The sequence below is a fragment of the Pongo abelii genome, chromosome 6, assembly GCF_028885655.2.
Source record: "Pongo abelii isolate AG06213 chromosome 6, NHGRI_mPonAbe1-v2.0_pri, whole genome shotgun sequence".
Lineage (NCBI taxonomy): Eukaryota > Metazoa > Chordata > Mammalia > Primates > Hominidae > Pongo > Pongo abelii.
In genome coordinates, this window is record NC_071991.2 from 12699572 (window position 1) to 12708895 (window position 9324).

General features: G+C 48.4%; 1 long non-coding RNA gene across 2 annotated transcripts in view; it reads left to right on the forward strand.

Moving 5' to 3' along the window:
• The window catches only part of LOC112134402 (uncharacterized), a 109553-nt gene that overhangs the window by 89479 nt on the left and 10750 nt on the right, over window positions 1-9324 (forward strand). Inside the window, exons 16-17 of one of the 2 annotated variants that reach the window (XR_010140647.1) lie at window positions 2570-2759; window positions 4719-4842. This is a non-coding gene — a long non-coding RNA (uncharacterized LOC112134402). Of the gene's footprint in view, window positions 1-2569; window positions 2760-4718; window positions 4843-9324 lie in introns of those variants that run through there. The other variant, XR_008527404.2, reaches the window with a different exon arrangement.

The window sequence follows — 9324 nt, forward strand, 5'->3', positions numbered from 1 at the left end:
TAGATTCTTACTGAATTATTAAGTAATTTTAAAAAACACTACTGCCTTTCCCAGTCCTATTAAGTATGGGATACTAGATTAAAGAAATCTCTTCAGGCTCAGTGCAGTGGCTCATGCCTGTAGTCCCAGCTGTTTGGGAGGCAGAGATGGGAGTATCTTTTAAGGGCAGTAATTCGAAACCAGCCTGGGCAACATAGCAAGACCTACTCTCAATAAAAATATTTTTCAAAATTTAATAAAATGAAATGTAGCTAGGCATGGTGATGCGTACTTGTAGTCCCAGCTACTCAGGAGGCTGAGGTGGGCAGATCTCTTGAGGTCAGGTGTTTGAGGCCAGCTTGGGCAACATAGCAAGACCCCTCACTCTACAAAAAAAATTAAAAAATAGCCAGGTATGGTGGCACTCAACTGTGGTACCAGCCAGTGGGGAGCTGAGGCAGGAAGATGGCTTAAATTCAGAAGGTTGAGGCTTCAGTGAGCTATAAGTGCACAACTGCTCTCCAGCCTGGGCGACAGAGCAGGACCCTGTCTCACAATACAAATAAAGTAATGAAATCATAAGTTAGAGCCTTTTGGCTCTGTAGCCCTTGCAACCCTGGAGCCGTGCAGTGGGGTTTGCATCGCTGGGAATGAGGAGACCCCTCCCCAGTATTGTTGCCTGACTAATCAGTGTTTTAAAAATATGAATCTGTTGGGAGGCTGAGGCGGGCAGATCACGAGGTCAGGAGATCTAGACCATCCTGGCTAACACGGTGAAACCCTATCTCTACTAAAAATACAAAAAAATGAGCCAGGCGTGGCAGTGGGCACCTGTAGTCCCAGCTGCTGGGGAGGCTGAGGCAGGAGAATGGCGTGAACCTGGGAGATGGAGCTTGCAGTGAGCCAAGATTGTGCCACTGCACTCCAGCCTGGGGAACAGAGCGAGACTCCGTCTCAAAAAAAAAAAAATATATATATATATAATATATATAAAAATATATGTGTGTACATATATATTTACATAAATATATAGTTACATAGTTATATAAATATATATGTACACACATACATATATATTAATATATATATTAGCATGAGCGCAATGGCTCACGCCTGTAATCCCAACACTTTGGGAGACCAAGGTGATCACCTGAGGTCAGGATTTTGAGACCAGCCTGGCCAACATGGCAAAACCACATCTGTACTAAAGAAAACACAAAAATTAGCCAGGCATGGTGTTGGGTGCCTGTAATCCCAGCTACTTGGGAAGCTGAGCCAGGAGAATTGCTTGAACCCAGGTGGTGGAGGTTGCAGTGAGTCAAGATCGTGCCACTTCACTCCAGCGTGGGTGAAAGAGTCAAAACTGTTTCCCAAAAAAAAAAAAAAGTATTACTTACGTCAACTTGTAATGGTTTTATTATTCATGTGTAATGAATATGTATTTTAAAAATTTGTTCTGTATTATATCAACATGAAATGGTTTTATTATTAATATGTAATGAATATTTTAAAATTTTTGTCTTATTTTCTAATTTTAATATAATTATTTATATAAAGAAAAAGTCTTAAGAGGTCTTCAATAGAGTTAAAAAATGTAAAGGGATGCTAGACCCGAAAAGACTGAGAACATGGTAGTTTAGACATATTCAGAGTAAGCCACATACAACTTGCTACTTTACCTATTTTCGTTCTTTCTTTCTTTCTTTCTTTTGTTTTGTTTTGTTTTAGGAGATGGGGTCTCCTCTGCAACCCAGGCTAGAGTACAGTGGTGCAATCACAGCTCACCGTAGCTTTGAACTCCTAGGCTAAGGCTCCTCCTGCCTCAGCCTCCTTAGTAGTTAGGACTGTAGTTATACATGATGACACCTGGCTATTCTTTAAATTGTTTTGTAGACATGGGGTCTCACTTTGTTGGCCAGGCTGGTGTCACACTCCTGGCCTCAAGTGACCCTTCCACCCCTGCCTCCCATCCTAGAGGTATGAGCCACCACAGCAAGCACTTGTTCGATTTTCTAAAAATAAGCAAATTTCCGAATTAAGGCTGTGGGTTGATGGCCGGAAGATAAAAGTAGAAAAACAGAAGAATAAGTTCTAATGACTTACACATATTTTTTTGAAAGCAAGAAGAACTTTTAGTAAATACATTCCTTACAAACAGAAGGCAAATAAACAATGTTGTACAGGAACTTCAACACACACTGTACAATATTCCCACTTTGCTGATGTCAGTTATGGAAATTCTTCGTGGTTTACTTGACTATCGCTATCAGTATTTAGCATCTCTCATCATTTTTGTCAACTTCCTCATCTGCTAACTTCTCTCCAAGGTATGTCATATTATGACATACTCCTGCTGCATGAACATGGCTAGTGTCATCCTATTTAACACGTAGAATCCTTCCCTAATTTGTTTTTTTACCCTCTGTCTCTTTGTTTTGCATTTTTCTTACCTTTATTGTCAGAAACTCCAGAAAGTCAGTCGTAGTGATTTATCACCAATTGCTTCAGTAATTTATACTTTGCTTATAGGGAATTTTGCCCAACAGACGTCATTACAATTTCTAACCTTTTTTCTTTTTTTCTGAGACAGGGTCTTGCTCTGTTGTCCAGGCTGAAGTGTGGTAGTGCTATCACAGCTGACTGCATCCTCGACCTCTCAGGCTCAAGCAGTCCTCCCACCTCAGCCTCCCAGGTGGCTGAGACTGTATGTGCTTGCCACAATGCCCAACTAATATTTGGAATTTTCCTATACGTGGGTTCCATAGGGCTGACTGTGAAATGTGAGTATGCATGGATTTTGGTATATGCAGAGATGGGGGGCTGGAACGAATCCTCTCTGTATACCGAGGGATGACCGTATGTTTTTACAGTTATGCTGTAGGACACATATTGTTCCATAGCCTTGAAAATGATAATTTTTAATGACAAATAATTTTGAATTTAGTGGTATAATATAAAAATAGCGGCTGATCAGGTGTGGTGGCTCACACCGGTAATCACAACACTTTGGGAGGCTGAAGCAGGAGGATGGCTCGAGGCCAAGAGTTTGAGACAGGCCTCAGAAATCAAGGGAGTCACCATCCCTACAGAAATATACATGAATTAGCCTAGTGTGATGGCATGTTCCTGTAGTCCCAGCTACTTGGGAGGCTGAGGTGGGAGGATCACTTGAGCACTGGGAGGCTTAGACTGCAGTGAGTCATGATCAGGACTCTGCACTCCAGCCTGAGTGACAGAGTGACCCTGTCTCAAAACAACAAAAAAGTAGCAGCTAAGATTAACTGACCTTCTACCAGGTGCCTATAAATACCATAGATAGTTTAATTTCTTATAACTGTTTCTTATTTCGCTTAACCACTCTGTCTTCAGTTACTCCCAGATTTTCACTGTGTTTGTGCAGATGACTTTTTGTTTAGGTTCAGTTGTCTTCCAAGGTATTTCCAGAAGAAAGATTACTGTGAGTCATGGTGAATGGACATTCTCATTGTCCTTGATGTAAATTGACAAGGTTTTGGGTGCCTCCCAGGTATAATCCCAGCACTTTGGGAGGCCAAGGCAGGAGGATTGCTTGACCCCAGGAGTTGGAGGAGACAGTATGGTGAGACAGTGTCTCTATTATTAAAAATAATTGCCAGTCAGGCGTGGTGGCTCATGCCTGTAATCCCTACACTTTGGGAGGCTGAGGTGGGGTGAATCACCTGAGTTCTGGAGTGCGATACCAGTCTGACCAACATGGAGAAACCCCGTCTCTACTAAAAATACAAAATCAGCTGGGTGTGGTGGCACACACATGTGATCCCAGCTACTCAGAGGCTGAGGCAGGAGAATCGCTTGAACCCAGGAGGTGGAGGTTGCAGTGAGCCGAGATCACACCATTGCACTCCAGCCTGAGCAACGAGAGTGAAACTCCATCTCAAAAAATAAATAAATAAATAAATAATTGGAAGCTTTACCCTGAAAGGCTTATATACAGTTTAAACACCCCTCATTGTATAAGAAAGTGCCCATTTCACTGCATCTTTGCCAGCACAGGGTATTATAATTTAATAAGTTATTTTTTGTTTGATGATTTTAAATGGATAAAAGCCCTCATATTACTTTGTCACATTTCAACATCTTTCCTTATACCTTATTAACTTTATTTCTTTTCTGTCTGTAAATTGTTATTGTTGTTTTGTTCTTTGAGACAGGGTCTTGCTCTGTCACCCAGGCTTGACTATAGTGCCATAATCATGACTCACTGCAGCCTTGACCTCACAGGCTCAAACTACCCTCCCACTTCAGCTTCCCAAGTAGCTGGGATTATGAGTATGCACCACCACACCCAGCTAATTTTTTTCTTTTTTTGGATAGAGACAGGGTCTCACTGTGTTGCCCAGGCCGGTCTCTAGCTCCTGGCCTCAAGCAATCCTCCTGCGTTGGCTTCTTAAAATGCTGGCATGAGCCACCATGCCTGACTTTGGCTAGTCCTATATTCTCTAGGATTCTCTTTACTTTGTGCTAGCCAGTCTCTCATTATGCTGTTCCCCTGTTGTAATGAATAATTGTCTGTATTAAATTTTAGGACTTTGGACTTTTGAGTGGTTTATATCTCCTGATTGGACCCTAATACAGAGTTGATGCTGGGAAGGGTCCCAGGAGACAGACCCACACAAATGGGATTTGGGCATAGGTTTGGTTATCCAAGGGGCCGTGCTGAGCTCCTTGCCAATGGGACATGGGATGCTGTTGATTTCCAGGAATTGACCTCACAGTGACTCAAGCTACCACTTACTGTTGATTGTGATGAAATGCCAGCTGTGGCACATGCCTTGGGTGCTAAGTGGCTGCTGCACTTGAACACAATAAAGACTGGTGTGGGAAGGGTCCTATTGGATGTACTTGAGCAGGGTCCCCAATGCCAGAGCCATGACGACGGCCTCTCCCGGCCCAGCTGTGGCCTCATGTTGGCCTCCCCAGGCCACGTTTCCGCTTGCCTCGGCAGGCCCAGCTCCTGCCTCCCGACAGCCTTCTTAGGCTCATCTCGTGCCTCACCGCGGCCTCCCCCAGGCCAGGCTCCTGCCTTTCGGCAGCCTCCGCAGGCCCAGCTCCTGCGTCCCGATTGGCCTCTTTAGGCCCGGCTCGTCCCTCACCAACAGCCTCTGTTTCATAGGCCTGGCTTTTCCCTCGTGGCGGCCTCTGCAGGCCCAAGTCGGCAGGCCACCCCCATGGCCCGGTGGCTGCCTCCCGGCCTCCTCTCCAGGCCCAGCGCTCTCTTCGCGGCTGCGCCTCCATGCCCAGCCCCTGCCTGCAGACAGTCGCTTTGGACTCGGCTCGTGTCCAGCTCCCGGCGACCTTCGTAGGCCTGAAACCTCCTCCAGCCCAGCTCTCTGGGCCCACATGTGGCCTCGCAGCGGCCTCCCACGGCCCAGCTCTTGCCTCACAGCTGCCTTCCCCGGCCGTGTTTCTGCCGGCCTCCCGGCGGCCTAAACAAGCCCAGCACCTGCCTCACACTGGGCTCTTGAGGCCCAGCTCACGCCTTACGGTGGCCTCTCCAAGCCCAGCTCCCGCCCGCCCCGATGGCGTCTCCCGGCTCAAGGCTTTCTCCAGTGGGCCCCTCCAGGGCCCAGCTCCTGCCCCGCCGCCGATGGCTTGTGCGGGCCCAAAGCGTCCTGAAGTCGGCCTCGCCAGGCCCTGCTACTGCCCGTTGTAGGCCCCTAGACTAGAGGCACGGCCTCTGCCTCCTCACAGTGGACCCCCGCCAGGCCCAGCTGTTGCCTCAGTGTGTCCGCCTCAGGCCAGTCTCGTGCCCTGCCTGTGGGCAGCCTCCACGGGCCCAGCTCTTGCCTCTCGCCGTCCTCTCCAGGCCCAGAACTGTTTCCAGCCGGCCTCTCCAGGCAATGTTTGTTTTTTTTTTTTTTTTTTTTTTGACAGAGTCTGACTCTGTTGCCCAGGCTGGAGTGCAGTGGCACAATCTCAGCTGCGTGCAACCTCTGCCTCCCAGGTTCAAGCGATTCTCCTGCCTCAGCCTCCCAAGTAGCTGCGATTACAGGCGTGTGCCACCATGCCCAGCTAATTTTTTGTTTTTTTTTTAGTAGAGACGGGGTTTCACTGTGTTAGCCAGGATGGTCTCGATCTCCTGACCTTGTGATCCGCCCACCTTGGCCCCCCAAAGTGCTAGGATTACAGGCATGAGCCACCGCGTCCCTCAGGAAATGTTATTACTTTTCTATGTCTTTTCATAAGCAAGTTCCTCTTTTTCTTTATTCTCAGTAGTTTTACCTGTTTAGAAGAGTTAAGTTGTTAGCCAATCAGGTTCGGTTTAAATTGTAATTTCTAGCTCCAGTCAATGGAGACAAGACACAGTAGCAAGGACAAGCTGCATAAAGGATAAAAATTGTTTCCCTCTTTACTGCAGAAAGTAAAATTACCTTATTGAGAAAACTTCTTTGTCTAAATGCTGATTTTTCCTTGCAGTACTGGGTAACAAGCATTTTGTTTCTGAATAAACATTTTACTCATAACACAGAGGCTGCAGTGAGCCGAGAGCGTGCCACTGCTCCCCAGCCTGGGCGACAGAGCGAGTCTCCGTCTCAACAAAATAAAAAACAAAGACTAGTTCTTGGCTTCCCGTGACAAAGGCCTCGGCCACCTCATTTTGGTCCTTAACACCATACATGCAGCCACTGGTCTTTTTTTCCTCACAGAGGAGGACAGTAGTTCTGTGTGAGGAGGTGGCCAGAAGGATGGGAGGACGGATAATTGGAGCTTGGAAGTAGAGGTGTGGTGGGTTTCATCCACACTGACAACTGCCTGATGGAGTTCTGGGTGGCAGAAATGGGGCTGGGAGATGCTGTTTCTCCTCCATGTCCCTATCATCCCCCCTCCTACTCACCGCCACCCCATCTCTGGTCTTTAGCATCCGAGTGGTCCCTGCCTTCACGTCACTCCTACTTTGTGTGCACCTGCAGCTCAGGCATTGCTGGGAAGCTGACTAGAAAATGCAGAATCTGGGCCAGGTGCGGTGGCTCACGCCTGTAATCCCAGCACTTTGGCAGGGCGAGGCGGGCAGATTACTTGAGGTTAGGAGTTTGAGACCAGCTTGACCAACATGGAGAAACCCCATCTCTACTAAAAATACAAAAATTAGCTGGCTGTGGTGGTGGTACGCATGTAGTCCCAGCTACTCGGGAGGCTGAGGCAGGAGAATTGCTTGATCCTGGGCCACAGAGGTTGCAGTGAGCCGAGATCACACCACTGCACTCCAGCTTGGGCGACAGAGCAAGACTCCGTCTCAAAAAAAAAAATTTAAATTAAAAAAATCAGAATCTGGGCCCAGCAGCAGGCTCCAGGGTCAGTGAGACCCCCCCGCGCCAATCCACCCTTGGTGGAGTGTGAGCAGCCTTGGCCACCGTGTCACCATCCTGCTCAGCTCCTGGGACGCCCTGTTCCTGCCATCCACAAGCTTTTCAGCCTGTCTTCTCCAGCAGCTGCCTATGACTCCCATCCCACCCTCCCTGCTGGTTGAAATCCTGCCCAGCCTGAAGAGCCAGAGCGTATGCCATCTCCTCCTCCTCCTTTTCCCTCCTCCTAGAGATCTTGATAGGGGCAGTCCTCCTTGACGCTCTGCCAAGACATGAAATAATCTTGCCCTCCTCTGGAGTCCCACGGTACTTCCTCTGCATTTGTCTTGTGGGTTCTCAGTACCTGACTCTTCTGTAAGCCCTGGAAGACAGGAGCTAGAGGGTGAATAGCCCAGGGACGGCCAGTATCTCCAGGCCCCTTCATCATCATCTGAAAGAATCTAGGATATTCTGTGTTTCAGGTCTTCCCTTTAGGATGCTAGAGCTGAATTTCTGAGATGGAACCAGAAATGGGCTTCTTTTTTTTTTTTTTTTTTTTTTTTGATACAGGTCTCGCTCTGTCTCCCAGGCTGGAGTGCAGTGGCACAGTCACAGCTCACAGCAACCTCAAGCTCCTGGACTTAAGCAGTCCTCCCACCTTAGTGGGAGTATCCTGAGTGAACTCTGGGAGGTTCTTAAGGGGTACCCCTGGTTTATGGAGAGAGGTAGTGACCACCCTCAACCAAGACACAACCTGACTTACCTTGAGTCCCAGGTCCTGTCAGGGTTGTTGCAAGGATCCCATAAAATGGCAAATGCACCCCCAAATACAGCCAGCATAGTGCTCTGCATATAGAACCACCAGGAGGAAACAATGCTAAAGTACCACGCTCAGAGTTCTGCTCTCTACAGCAGTGAAAAACGAAAACACTGAGTTATCTACCCTCAAGGTTATCTAGCTGTGAAAAGAATGGCAGGGCACAGTGGCTCATGCCTGTAATCCCAGCACTTTGGGAGGCTGAGGTGGGAGGATTGATTGAGGCCAGGAGGACCAGCCTGGGCAACAGAGCAAGTCCTCCCACCCTGATCTCTTTTTTTTTTTTTTTTTTTTTTGAGATGGAGTCTGGCTCTGTCGCCCAGGCTGGAGTGCAGTGGCACGATCTCAGCTCACTGAAAGCTTCGCCCTTCAGGTTCATGCCATTCTCCTGCCTCAACCTCTTGAGGAGCTGGGACTACAGGCACCCGCCACCACGCCCGGCTAATTTTTTGTATTTTTAGTAGAGATGGGGTTTCACCATGTTAGCCGGGATGGTCTCGATCTCCTGACCTCGTGATCTGCCTGCCTCGGCCTTTCAAAGTGCTGGGATTACAGGCGTGAGCCACCACCCCCGGCCACCCCCACCGCAATCTCTACAAAAAATTATAAAATTAGCCAGGCGTGGTGGCAGGCACCCATAGTCCCAGCTACTGGGGAGGCTGAGGTGGGAGGATCACTTGAGCCCAGGGATTGGAGGCTGCAGTGAGCCATGATCACACCACTGCACTCCAGCCTGGGCGACAGAGACCCTGTCTCTAAAGAAAAATTTAGAAAAGTGACAAGGGCAAATACACACAGTGAAAGAAGTAGGGGGCAGCTCATCTCCATAAATGGCCACCAGTCAGGTATCCCGCAGCCACACCCTTGTGTGGTTCCTGCTCACGTCAGTGGGGGCCTTGTAACTTACTGTAACCTAGACAGTGCAGCACAAGTGAAGCTGGGCCAGTTCTCAGCCCAAGCCTTAGAGCCTGGCAGCTTCTCCTTTTGCTTGTGGGAACTGAGTCATTCAACAAACCTGTGGACCTTGCTGTAGAGGCGTTGCGAAGAATGAGAGGCCCAAGACCTCGGGGAAAAGGCCAGCTCTCCGGGCATCTCCCAAACACCAGCCTCGCATGCTCCAGTCCAGCCAAGCCTCCAGTGACTGCAGTGGGAGCTGTGGGCATGTAACCACCCAGCTGAGCCCTGTCAACCCCCAGCGTCGAGAGA